At 30.8% G+C, this 13,426-nt stretch overlaps 1 protein-coding gene across 3 annotated transcripts in view; it reads left to right on the top strand.

Moving 5' to 3' along the window:
* The window catches only part of C1H8orf34 (chromosome 1 C8orf34 homolog), a 435,849-nt gene that overhangs the window by 211,003 nt on the left and 211,420 nt on the right, over window positions 1-13,426 (top strand). The gene's annotated exons all lie outside the window — the stretch shown is intronic.

Here is a 13,426-nt window from a genome sequence, read left to right as displayed (position 1 = left end):
AAACTTTATAAGATGAGTATTCTAGGCTTGGCACTCTGTCCACTGTACGACCTAATTACCCAGAGTCTGAGGTGGAGACTTAAATGAATAGTAAATCTAGTTTTGATGGGTGTGGAAATATATATGGAAAGAAATAAAGTTTAAGAAGACTGAGAAAGTAGGAAGGGAACAGGGTGTGACTGGTTTTAGATCCCAGACAGAACCTTTTGTAGGCAATCTTGAAGATAATAGAAAAGGGGCACAGTGCTAGTTGGCTAATAGTTGTTCTTTAGAAAAATCACTTTAGCACCTGAATAGAAAATGGAGTAGACATGGGTAGACTTGAACCTTGACTATCAAAAGTCTAGTGTAACAATTCTAAAGGGAAACTTTTTTTCTGCCAAGGGCCATTTGGATATTCATAACATCATTCACAGGTCATAGAAAATTATCAACTTATAGAGCTCAAGTAGTGGGAGATTGTGGTACCTAGCTTATAGCTCATCGCCCACCTATCATTGTCTTGACAGGGCCAAACCAAATGATTTTGCTATTTCTATGGTTCACTTTTACCTTTCCCTGGAGGGGAAAAAAGCTGAGGTTAGGTTGCAAAGTCTCTAGAGAAAGAAAGGGATACATGGAAAAGATATTGTGAAGTCAGAAGCAACAGAGTGAATATGGGGAGAGGTGAATGTTAAAAAAAAAAAAGGGGAACATATATATCCATATTCCCATATATATCCTGGGAATGTGAGAAATTTGGAGTATGAAAGCAAGAGAAAAGTTCAGAGAAGAGAAACTTTTTTAGGAAAAGTATGAATTTTCTTTTGGTCATACATAGCCATGCATATGTATGGCAAGGTCATAGATATAAAACTGGAAGAAAACTTAGAAGTCATGCAATACATTCCTCTGTTTTTGTGGAAGAATAAACAACTAGAGAGACTAATAACTTCCTCAAAGTCAAAAGGCAGTAAATATCAGAGCCAGTATTTAAATGAGACACTAGAACTAGATCGAGTGCCCAAGAAATCTTTTTCTAATACTTTGCTGATTATCTAAAATATATCAGTATGCTATTTTATTTTTTAAGCTCAAAAGAAAAACAGAATAAATTAAACTATGTGAACTTTTATGACTGCATTAAGAAGTATAATAGTTTTTAAAATATAAAAAATATTCTGTTTCTTAACATATTTCCATATTGTGAAGTAACTTCAATAAATTTAATGTATTTAATGTGAAATTAGGAATTAGTAGATCATATTTATATGCATTTCTATACATATAGGTAGCATGTATTGTTCACATATAGGTCTATTTAATTAGTGTATATATATAACAATATATATATTCAGTTAATAACCAAACTTTTTTCAAATCTTTTTGTCCACTAGGGGGCACTAATGTTTTTGATTTACCATTTCCATAAATCTAAATGATAATTTTTTTTTTTCAAAAGTGAAAGGATGAATGTATTTAATAACAGATAAACAAATCATAATCAGGACAGAAATGCTATGGGCCATTAAAATTGAATTCCAACCTATTTCAAAATAAATACAATTATCTCAGTTCTTTTCAATGTAAAGAGATACATGAAATAAAATATTGAAATTCTCATTTATGCTCTTTGTTTCACTTTAGAAATAAGTAGAGAAGAAACATTCAGCCCATAATATACCAAGTTATTTCTATGGTGATTATCAGTTTTTATGACACATACATACAAAAAGAAGCACATCTGGAGTTTAAAAGAAATTTTAAAAATTACTTTTAGTCATCAATCTTTCTTTCACAGCTAAATATATTTTCAGTTATCCTGTTCTAATTGTATTCATAAGTGGCTATGAGCTTATGGATATGTTTTTAAAGTATTTATAATGCTAAAATCTCACCTAAAGCTTTTCTCTTTCCATGTAGAATAAAGCAAGAAATTTAACATGACTCTCCCAATATCATAGTAAATCCCATTCCTCCAACAATAACTACTGGTTGTTGATAATCAGCTGAAACTAAGATACTGCAAATATTCTGTTCGGCAAGCTAAATTAAATCTTTTAGGCCAAAGCTATATTGTAGAAATGATTGATTTACAATAATTAATGAAATCTAGAAAGAACTTATTTTATTAATGAATAACTTTGGTGTAGGAAAAATGCAAACTACTTAGTAAATATTATATCTTATTGAGCATCATTGCAGTATAATTTAAAAGTAAAACTGTGAATCTAGATCCTACAACCAACAGTATGGTGAAAAAAACAATACATGCAATAGGAAATCGTAGGTTTGAATCACAACTCTTAACACTTAATAAAGAGCTTTGCTACCACCAGTAAACCATTTAACCTCTGGGCTTCTCAGCTTATAATGAGGGAAATTGATCTACCAAATCTCAAAGTTCCCTTCCAGTTCCAACATTCTGTAATTCTCTGATATATTAGAAATCAATAAATAATATTTCTCTTTAAGTTTCTCTAACAATCCACATTAGAATTCTAGGGCTTACTTATTGTTATCTATTGTATAATAGGTTTTTCCCTTGGTTAGAAATAATGACAATTAGTTTATAAATGTTCTCTCTACTTTCACCAGTCTTAGATTTTTACAATTCAATTGAATGTCAAAATATTTAGCTTAATCAGTTCTTTGAGAATCTCACCCAGCTAATCCAGGAATGAGCTTGCTTAAAATAATTAGTAATAGGCTACTACTAAAATGTTTTAAAATCCATTTTTAAATTAATTTGCTTCATAGATTATATATATACATATATAATTTTTATATTTTTTTATTTTATATTTTTTATATTATATATATCTATATATCTATAATATTATATTTAAAAGACTCTTAAAAGTCAAGTAATGCAACGACCTCATTTTACAGATGAAGAAGCAGAGGCTCAGATAGAATAACCAACTTGTCCTATTTGGGATACATAGATAGTATATTGGAAAGACTAATATTTGGACTCATGCCCTTTTATTCTAAAATGCAATGATATTTTTACAGAACTTTTTCCTTTGTATTGTTTTTTGTATTTAATTCAGTTTATCCAACAAATTGGATCTTTAAATATATACATAGTTACAGGAAGAGCTGTTGCTTTATAGAGCTTTACAGCCTTGTCAGGTGGGTTGTATAAATATTATCTCCATTTTTTAATAGATGAGGTTATAGGTTCCAGAGAGGTTATCATATAGAATCATAGAATTTTTAGAGTTGGAAAAAAAAACAAACTTATAATTTTTCTGGCCGGGTACTTTTATTTTAAAGGTGAGGAAACAAATGCCCAGCAGATTAAATGGTTTGTCCAAGAACACACTTGTAGCATGAACAAATGAAATTTTTAAAATATTTTGTCAACCTTCAAGCTCTATGTAAATGTGAGCTATTGTTATTAATATGTAGGAAAGCTGGTATTCAAAATTAATAAAGGAACTTCAGAGACTCACTAGCAAGTGATAGAGCCAGCATTCACACCAAGGTCTTCTTTTGAGTCCTACTCACTTCATAGGACAGAAGCCCTCTCATAGCACATATAAGTGAGAAATATTTATAAGGGAGAAATTCCATTTTTATAAGCTGTCAAACCAGTTATGTTTTTTAACAGTAAATAGAGCAATCAGCCGCATTATTCTTTTTCAATATTAAAATATTTTAGCTTGTGAAAATGACATTTGAAAATCTGTCCCCCAGTCTTCCATTGTTCCTTCAACTAATTAATTACTGTTCTGTCCATTAAAATTCTCATGAAGTTGTTATACCACACATTTTTTGGTGTATTCAAAATTTTTAAAAATGAATTTGTATTGATATCTTTTATTTTCACATTGCCTAAGTTTCTCCCTGTATCCCTCATCTCCCCACTTCCAGAGTTATCCAGTATGACAAAGAATATATTTTATTAAAAAAAGAAAAAAAGAAGAGTGAGAAAAAAATCATCAGTTTTGAAAAAAATCTAAAAACACATACACTTTTCTACATGCAATGTCCTTACAGCTTTGCAAAAGAGGGGGAAAAGCTCATGCCTGTTCTTTATAATTTTGCAACATTCACTTTTGAATTTTTTGTTGTTCATTTTCTTTACATCAGGGATGTCACTCTGCCTATAACACACTAGGTAGGGAAGGAAGCCTGAACCAGATTAAAATGTTAAAAAAAAATTTATAAATTTTAAAACCATATTTAAATAAAACATAGGTAATGTCAAATTACATTAGTAGATCATATTACATAAAACTAAGTCAATATTTGGCTAGTAGAGTTTAGTGTCTACAATTTCTATTTGAATTTGACCCGACTGCTTTACATTGCTGTCATTGAGCATATTGTTATCTTGGTTATGCTTACCTCTCTCTGTATCAGCTAATGTAAGTCCTTCTAGGCTTCTCTGTATTCATCACATTCATTATTAATTTTTCTGTAGCATAGTAATATGACATTACATCTATGTATGAAAATCTGTTTAGCTTTTATTCCCCAGTCTATGGGCATTTAGCCCCCCCCTCTCCAATTCTTGGTTAAGATAAAACATTCAAAAGTTTATGTACATGAAATAGTGATTTGATTTTGGAGTAGGTGTAGTGCAGTGGAAAGAGAAAACTTGGAATCAGAGAAGTGGAATTCCCTGCTTTGGTGATTACTTTCTAGACCTAGACAAATTATTCACCACTCTGGGGATTCGTTTTTTCATGTTTAAAATGAAAGTGTTAGGTTAATGAATACAAAGTTTCCTTTTACTTGCAGATCCATTTATTAGCCATGTACTAATCAGAGAATAAAAATCTTAATTAAAGTTTAAAGTTACACAAATAATAAAGTTGCATTGGTATCCATTTTCCTTACTGGGAGAACTATTTTATTTTACCAGATGAGAAAGGCATCTCTTTAGGAAAAAATAGTTTTGTAGACATCAATGATGTACCTATATATACCCTCAATGTCTTATCACAATGTCCATTAGTGGAATCATACCACGTACATAAATTGTAAATTTAGTCCATGGAGGACAGCTAGAAATCATGAGGACAAAATGAAACTAAACCAGCAGATGGAGTTCTCCCTCCAAAAGTAGAAATTTTGACAAAAGCATTGTATGGAAACCTGAATTTAGTCATATTACTTGGAAGATGACAGTCATAAGATCATACAGTTAGAGCTCTACAGGGACCTTAGAGATCATCAAGTCTGACTCCTACATTTTATAGGTTCATCAGATCATAGTGGCTCAACAGCTGGAAAGATCTTAGTGATCATTTAGACCAACCTCATTTTAGAAATAAAGAAATTGAAACCAGGAAATACATAGCAATAACAACAACAATAATAGAATAATAACTTAGCATTTAGTAGTTTTTTAATGTTTGAAAAGCCTTATATATGTATTAACATACACATATTATTTTATATATTATATATTTATGTAAATTATAGATCTTATATATTTATATATTATGCATATATTATATATGTGTATATATGTAACATCTCATTTGATGCTTACAACAAATCTATTAAGTTGTTTTTGTTCTGATTATTTGAGACCCCATTTGAAGTTGTCTTGGCAAAGATATCGAAGTGTTTTGCCATTTCCTTTTCCAACTCATTTTACAGATAAGGAAACTGAGGCAAACAGGATTAAGTAACTTGATCAAGGTCACACAGTTATTGAGTCTCTGAAGCCACATTTGAACTCAGGAAGCTGAATCTTCCTGATTCTAAGCCCAATGTTCAATACACTGTGCCACTTAGCTCCTCATTCTGTTAGCCAGGTGCTATAATTATGTCCATTCCACAGATAAGAAAATGGACTGAGCATTAAAAATGGTTTGTCCAGAGTTGCCCAACTAGTAATTGTCTGAGGCAGAATTTGAATTGTTCAAATATCCCTGATTCCTGGACCAAGGTATTATTCATCTGCTATATTAGTTAGAGCCCTAGCTTGGCAAGTTAACTTTTATAGTCACACAAATCATAAGTCTAAATATGAACTCATCAATTCTGACTCTACGCTTGTTCTAGTATACATTATCATTTTTTCCAGGTACTATTTTTACTTAGCAATTGAATAACTCTAAAGTCACAATAATAGAAAAAAATAACTATATTACAATAATATACAAGACTTTTTATGGAACAATTTTGGTGTGTCTGTGAGGATCTGGACCTATAAATTCTTTGGTTTTAGACTCTCCCAGTGTGAAAACTCTACCATGATATAGATTAGCACTTAGTTTACAAATTAGAGGCTTAGAGAACTAATTAGCTGAGTCAGAGAGTCAGATTCACTGATCTCATACGTCTGGGATGTCACCAAGACACAGAAGGAAAATAAGTTTAGATGTAAACGAGACTTTATCAATTGTCTAGCCGACATGCTTGCTATCTGTTGTTCTTTTTCTTCTCCTGTTCCTCCTTCTCAATTTCTTCTTCTTCCTTGTCCTCCTTCTATAAGGAAACTGAGATCTAGAAACATTACGTGACTAAATCCTATAATGCTATGAATTCTGAGCCCTTAGTAATCTAAGCATAGAAAAATAAGTGATTTTTTAAAAATTGGGTTGCTTATTTGTTTAAAGTATTCAAAGATCCTTTTAATTTCCAGTTCAGTAATGAGTCATTCAATTTCTCCCATTTTAAAGCAAGAACTTGGTCTCTCTTCAATGGTGAATAAACCAAGGAAATATCAGACTACAGAGAAACATAGAGGTGTAGATTAATACAAATTTCCCTTCCTTAAGGGAATAAGAGATAGATCCTTCCAGCTAAAAATCAGCTCGAAATCTTAAAATTGGCAATTGACAAATTTTAAAAGAAGCTACTTGAATGGCCAAAATAATTTTATTAAATTTTAGGTATTAAATTTTTAAAAATATCACACTTCTAAAACCATACAAGAAAGATCCTTAACAGCATTTTTTAATATACAAAAAATGTTTCTAAAATTTGACAAAAGTGTTTCTAGGAAATATTTAGAAGTGTGAAACCTTAAAGAAAAGAACTAAGTAATGCTTTCAATTATCCAGGCCTCAGAATTTTCCAGATGCTTTTACTTATTGAGACATTAAAAACAAATAATAAAAATGTCAGTACCAAGGATTTTGTTTTGTTTTGCTTCATTTTGGAAGAAGGGATTAGAGGAGAGTAAAGGGAATTCTTCTGATTTTCAGGATTTGTATGAAAAATAGAGAGCAATATGCAATAACTCTTTTATGGTGACTTAAGATTGGTAAAATAGTTTCCTCTCACCCTCCCCTACCATCCTTTAAGGGTGATACTGCAAACATTATTTTAACTATTTTTTAAATGAGAAATATTCAGGAGATAAAAAGACGGATCAGTGGATAGAGCACCAGCCCTGAAGTCAGGAGGATTTGTATCCAAATTCAGCCTCAGACACTTAACACTTACTGTGTGACCCCAGGAAATTGACTTAACCCCAATAGTCACACCAAAAAAAAAAAAGGAAAAACAAAGAAATTTGATATTCAGAGAGGATTTACTAAGATTAGAGAGAATCTGAGGTAGAAATTGAATCCAAGTCTTCTGACTACTTCAAGACTTTGCCACTACATCCTATCACCTCAAAATAATGTTCAAAATGACCTTATTAGAGTCATAGAGGGTTAAGGGTAGAGCCTATTTGAATAAAGAGCTTCTGATTCCCATCAATCAGTTAAGCAACATCTCAATGGCTTTCTATCTTCCTAGTGTACCATTTTGAGATCCAGTGTGTTCCTGCTCTATACTATCTTCTATACTTTCTTATGATAAAGCCTTTAGAGTTTATTTTTTTTGTATGTATTTATTATGTGTGAATATTAGTTTTGTAATTTTAACCCTAAATTGGTTCAAAAGCAATAGCATTAAATTCCACTTATGGCTTTCCATACTTGGATTCCTTGTGTAATATTGGAAAGGTTGGATGGTTTTAAAATGAGTAACCTGTGAAATAGAGCTCTGAAATCCCTTTATTAATTGATATAGTATACAGATGTTTCATTTTGTTATCATACTCTTATTATATAAGGTTTGTCTTTTTACATATCTTTAACACATAATTCAGATTCACAAGACTAAATTTTAGTTCATAATTATGAGCACTGGACATCTAAAGTTTTCATTTGCTTTTTGTTTATTTATTTCCAGATTTCCCAGATCCCTTGAGCTTTCCTCCTTTTTGGCTTTTGGTCAATGACCTTGGTTGGTTATAACTTGCTAATAATAAGGACATAGTCTGTATGAACCAGTTCATCAGTGGAATTCTATAACTATGGCCAAACACTGCTCCCTTAACTCTTTCTATGTCATTTCATAATAACTTATTACAGTTAGTCAAGAATTTATTATTTAAATGTATCTTTTGTTAAGCCATACATTTATGCTGGAAATATATGCAAGTCAAAAGACATTTGAAATTCATTAGCCAATCATTATTTAGAAGAATCTTTGATGAATCCTTTCTTAAAAAGAGAATAATAATAATTGCTACTATTTATAACCCTTACAATGTGCCAAGAACATTGCTAAGTACTTTCACAAATATTATCTAAACTGATACAACAAACTTGGAAGTAGGTTTTATTTTTATGCCCATTTTATAGATGAGGGAACTGAGGAAAATGTGCCCAAGGTCACACAGCTATTAAGTATATCAGAGCAGATTTGAACTCAGGTCTTCCTAATACCAAGTTCAGTATTCTATCCTCTGCAACAGAAAATAATTCTTGTATAAAAGGAACTTGCTGGTTCATTGATTCTATCAAGTCAATTAGCATTTATTAAACATTTCCTATGCCAAATGTTGTGCTAAAAACTGACTGAGATTTCTAGATAGAATGTTTTCCTAAGGTGAGAACCCCGTCCTTAAAAGTGCTCAGACATAAGTTCTTAAGTCATAAACTGAAAAGGCAGGAGGAGGAAAATACAAGGTAGCTAGGTTCACTGAGAAATCAGTTTGGGGAGATTCCTGATCAAAATTCCTCTAAATTATCTGAAATTTACAAAATTAATAATCAACCAAATAATTATTAATTGAATAAAAGAATACAGTTAAATTTAAAAAAAACATAACTTTGAAGTCAGCAAGATTTATCTGAAGTTCTGTATAAAAATTTTACTTCCTCTGTTAGGATCTTCATTTTCATTGATTTAGGTTACTCCTGGCAAGGAGTTCTGTGAGATTAGACCAGAATCTAATCTGCAAAGTACGTTTAGTTTTAGAGTTATCTGGAACATTCAGTTAAAAGAGTCTTCTCAAGTGACAAAACTATTACAAATCAGTCAGAGTGAGGAATCCAGGTTGTCTGAAATCTAAGACTCTCCCCATCTACTATGACAGCACTGTCTCTTTTAGATGTAGGTAGGTGATGCAATTCCAAAGGACTTCAATTCAAATATGACCTCAGACACTTAGTAACTGTGTGACCCTGGAGGAGTCTCTCAATTGCAAAATGGGAATCATAACAGTATCTACTTCCTATTGTTGTTATAAGGCTCAAATGAGATAGTATTTGTAGAGTGCTTAGTATTGATATAGAGTAGGGGTTGCATACATATTTATTCCCTTCCCAGCTTGACACCTTAATTCTTAGTTAAAATAGTATTTTTCTTTACAGACACTTTAGTAGTTTGGAAACTTACTGTTTATGGTTCATTTGATAATGTACACTTTATAATCATTTAAGGGTTCCTAGCTATTTCTCTAAAGCCACATGTACATTACAAGATGCAAGAGATGTACATTAAAACAATACTGAGAATAATCAGATGAAATAAAGGTACTGTTGTGGTTTTGAAAGGAATTTCTCTTTACCATGAAAAATCATTTACACTAGAAAAAATCACTTTTCACATTCTGTTAAGGGTTCACTCACATATTACTTCGCAGTTCACAAGACACTTTCCTAACAATAATTCTGTGATTTGGATAGTATAAGTATCCTTATTGTTGTTGTTATTATTCCCATTTTACAGACAAGGAAACTGAGTCTCAGAATGACTTGTCTATAGTTACACAACTAATAAATAACAGGATCAGTATTCAAATCCAGATTTTACTCCTATTCCTGTGCTCTCATTTAGACATCATACCATTTCTCACATGTTCAGGTAGTTGACCTTGAAAGATCAGGTACTTTAGAAAACATTCCAGACCAGGTTTCTCAAGTATTTTTCAAAACATAAATGAACTTATGAAATCAAGAAGTACACATGAGCCAATGAATTTTCCCGGTACAAATGACAGAGCTTAACCAATAAGGAAAAAATGGCCTGGTTGTGGTTGAAGTGTGGTTGGAGCACATCATGTATTTTGAAAACTACCCTTTTTGACTACCATGTGAGGTCTTAGTGGTCTCCTGACTACATATGCGCGCGCGCGTGTGTGTGTGTGTGTGTGTGTGTGTGTTTAGAATTCTATTATTTATCCATCTGTATCAAATAATATATATATTTAAATCTCTCTGATTCTTTTGGAAATTTCTTATAATGTAGCTGCTAAACATCTCATGTTTTGGGATGAGAATACTGTTGAATCATTAGGGCATGGTATTTATAATGAAAACTCAGCTTTTTAAAAAAGTATACATTCTGAGAAATGACAGGAACTTAAGGTAGATTCCTCTGGGAATTGCTTTTAATACATATACCAAGTATTCCTCAATTGTACACACAATGAAATTGGCCAACAAAGATTTAACATGGAGACTTTTTTCTTGTTATTTTGCATTCTAAAGAATAGTCCCAATGGGATTCTTTTTGGCAGAAAATGGATACTGTAATAGCAATTTCTCTCCTGTTTCATATAATACCCTTAAATCCCCTTTAAGCCACAAAGTAATGTAACCTCTAGTAAAGAAGTAACTGCATTCCTGTTTTTTCTCACTTTCTGACAGTCAGTAGCATGTGTCTCTTAATTTAAGCTTTGCTTATATTAATGATAGATAAAAAAACAGATACTTCTTTTTTTGAAAAGCAAAGTTTTAATTTTAACTGGATGTGATTGCTTTTTTGTTTATATCTCATTCATTGATGTAATTACCACTTATTAAGTTCTAATTCAATAACTGACTTTATGATTTCTGATCCAACTATCTGAAAATGACTTATGAAAATATACCATTATCACATCATCATTAATATTGTCCTTATCTTTCCCATTTTGAAAAGGACAAGGTCACTTGTCCAACCATTATCACAAAAAATACATTAATTAATTTTCTAATATGGACATAGCATTTTTTTCATATTAAAAAGGATAAATTAGAATACAAATGAGAATGAAGTGAAATCCAGAGTAAATTTTCATTAAGTACTTTGTAAGTACAAGTTTCTAATTCTGAAGATGATGAGTATCAGTTTTGAAAGGTGATCAGACTGTCCTTCTCAAGGATATTTCATTTAGAGTTCCTTTAATTAAAGCATTACTTACTGAATGTATTCTTTAATTTTATATTGTGACTAACATGAGGTAAGTAGTTTTCAATTACACCATACTATTTAGCACAAAATATTTAATGAATATAGAGTTTAGACTCCCAAAGATAAGGTAGAATGAACACATGTTCTAATTTAACTGATGAAAATCATTTTGTGGCTTTTATACATTAAATCAAATTCCCTAAAGAAAAATAGTTTGGAAACATGTACTACAACTAAACTGATTACCATGTTTACAAACTATTGCCCATGCATGACTAGTTAAAGGAAAACTGGATACCTGGGCTATTCTTATTACACATAACACAGTAGCTCTGGTTACTCATATCATTCCCTAACTTCAGTAAGCATATCTTGAAATAATTACATTTTCAAGTAATTCTTTAATTTTGCAATTCTATAAAATAATTCTGTCATTATATCTCATTGCTAATGCTAACCAAACAATGACCTGTGGATAAACAAATGATTAGCAATCAACATTTTTACCAAGTGCAGATATGTTAACCACAATGACTTTTCACAATATTTTTTAACAGTAGGAAATAATATTCAAGTATAACAGAATCATCTTAAACACCATCTCCTCCTGGAAAAGTCATAATTTTTCCCACCAAGAGGGGTATTGAATATAATGGCAATCCAGAAAGCTTGCATAGTTTATAATTTTAAGTGTTGGTAAAGTATAAATTCTTTTACCAGTATTTCTCTTTTCATGTCTGGACTTGAGCAAAAGAGGAAAATGAGGGCATTATAGCAATGGTTTGCAATGGTGATTTTTACCATCACAAGGGTTGAATCAGCTCCAGAGTGGAACTGAGAACTACTAAAGTTCATTTATGAACTCTAGATTATCTAGTATGGATTTATTTTTTTTTTTCCTTTTAGTTCAAAGGAGATTATGTTGTTGCTTAACAATAATTGAAGATTCCTAATGTGCATTATATTGCCTATATGCACTATTTACCAACCAGGATCATTTTCTAGATTGTGAAGCACTTATTGCTTCTTGAGAAAGTATTGATTAAAAGCAATAATCAAAATTGATGGATATATTCAAATACATAAATACAACAACTTGGTACATTGAAAATAATGCTAACAAGGACAAACTAACACTGAAGTTGTTCAAAACAGCAATAAAAGCAGAATAGTTTTTATTTTAAACATTTTCCACAAATAAGATCAAATGTGAGTTGATAAATATCAAATTTTGATGATCATAAAATTCACTATTTTTTGGTCTTTTTGACATAGATCCATTATACAGATTAGTTATATTATCAAAAGTTTGTGAGCATTACATTTTAACATGGAATATAAAATTGAAACAATACTTTCTGCATGAAAATTAAAAATGTCATATATTTCTTGATGTCATTATTTCAACAGGTAACATAATCAGCTGGTAACTATAAAAGGTGCAATTTTTTTAAAAATTTAAAAAATTAAAAAAAAAAATCCAAAGAACATAGGAACAGTTTGGTGAATAATGCTCTGAAATAAAAAAAATAATAATTCTTTAAATTTTACTGTAATATATTCTTAACTCTGAATAAAGCTTAAGCTAGGAAAATTTATGTGTAAATTATTTTATAAGTTTATTGTATCTGAGTGACAATTTTGCTGCTTAAAAAATAAGTTTGGCATAACTTAACAAAATTTTGAAACCATGGCATTAGAAGACTAAATTTTATTATATACTTTGAAAATTATTTTATGTTCTGTTCTTTTTTTTTTTCTTTTCTCCCTCTCTCTCTTCCCCTTTTGCTCTCTGAATTTGTTATTAAAATCAATTCATTTAGAAGAAATTGTATAGCAGGAGCTCTTTTTTTTTTTGCTTTCTTTTTCTCTTCTTCCTCCTTAATTATTACATGCCTGAGATATGCAAAAATGGGAACTCAGAAATTATTTAATTCAACCACACCAGAATTATGGATCCCAACTAGAAGACTTTGAATCAACCTTCATTTAAATAATGTGCAATGACCAAAAAAAA

This window comes from Antechinus flavipes, chromosome 1, assembly GCF_016432865.1.
Source record: "Antechinus flavipes isolate AdamAnt ecotype Samford, QLD, Australia chromosome 1, AdamAnt_v2, whole genome shotgun sequence".
Taxonomy (NCBI): Eukaryota; Metazoa; Chordata; class Mammalia; order Dasyuromorphia; family Dasyuridae; genus Antechinus; species Antechinus flavipes.
Note: the sequence above shows the minus strand (reverse complement) of the source record. Positions and strands in the feature narration are given on the sequence as shown.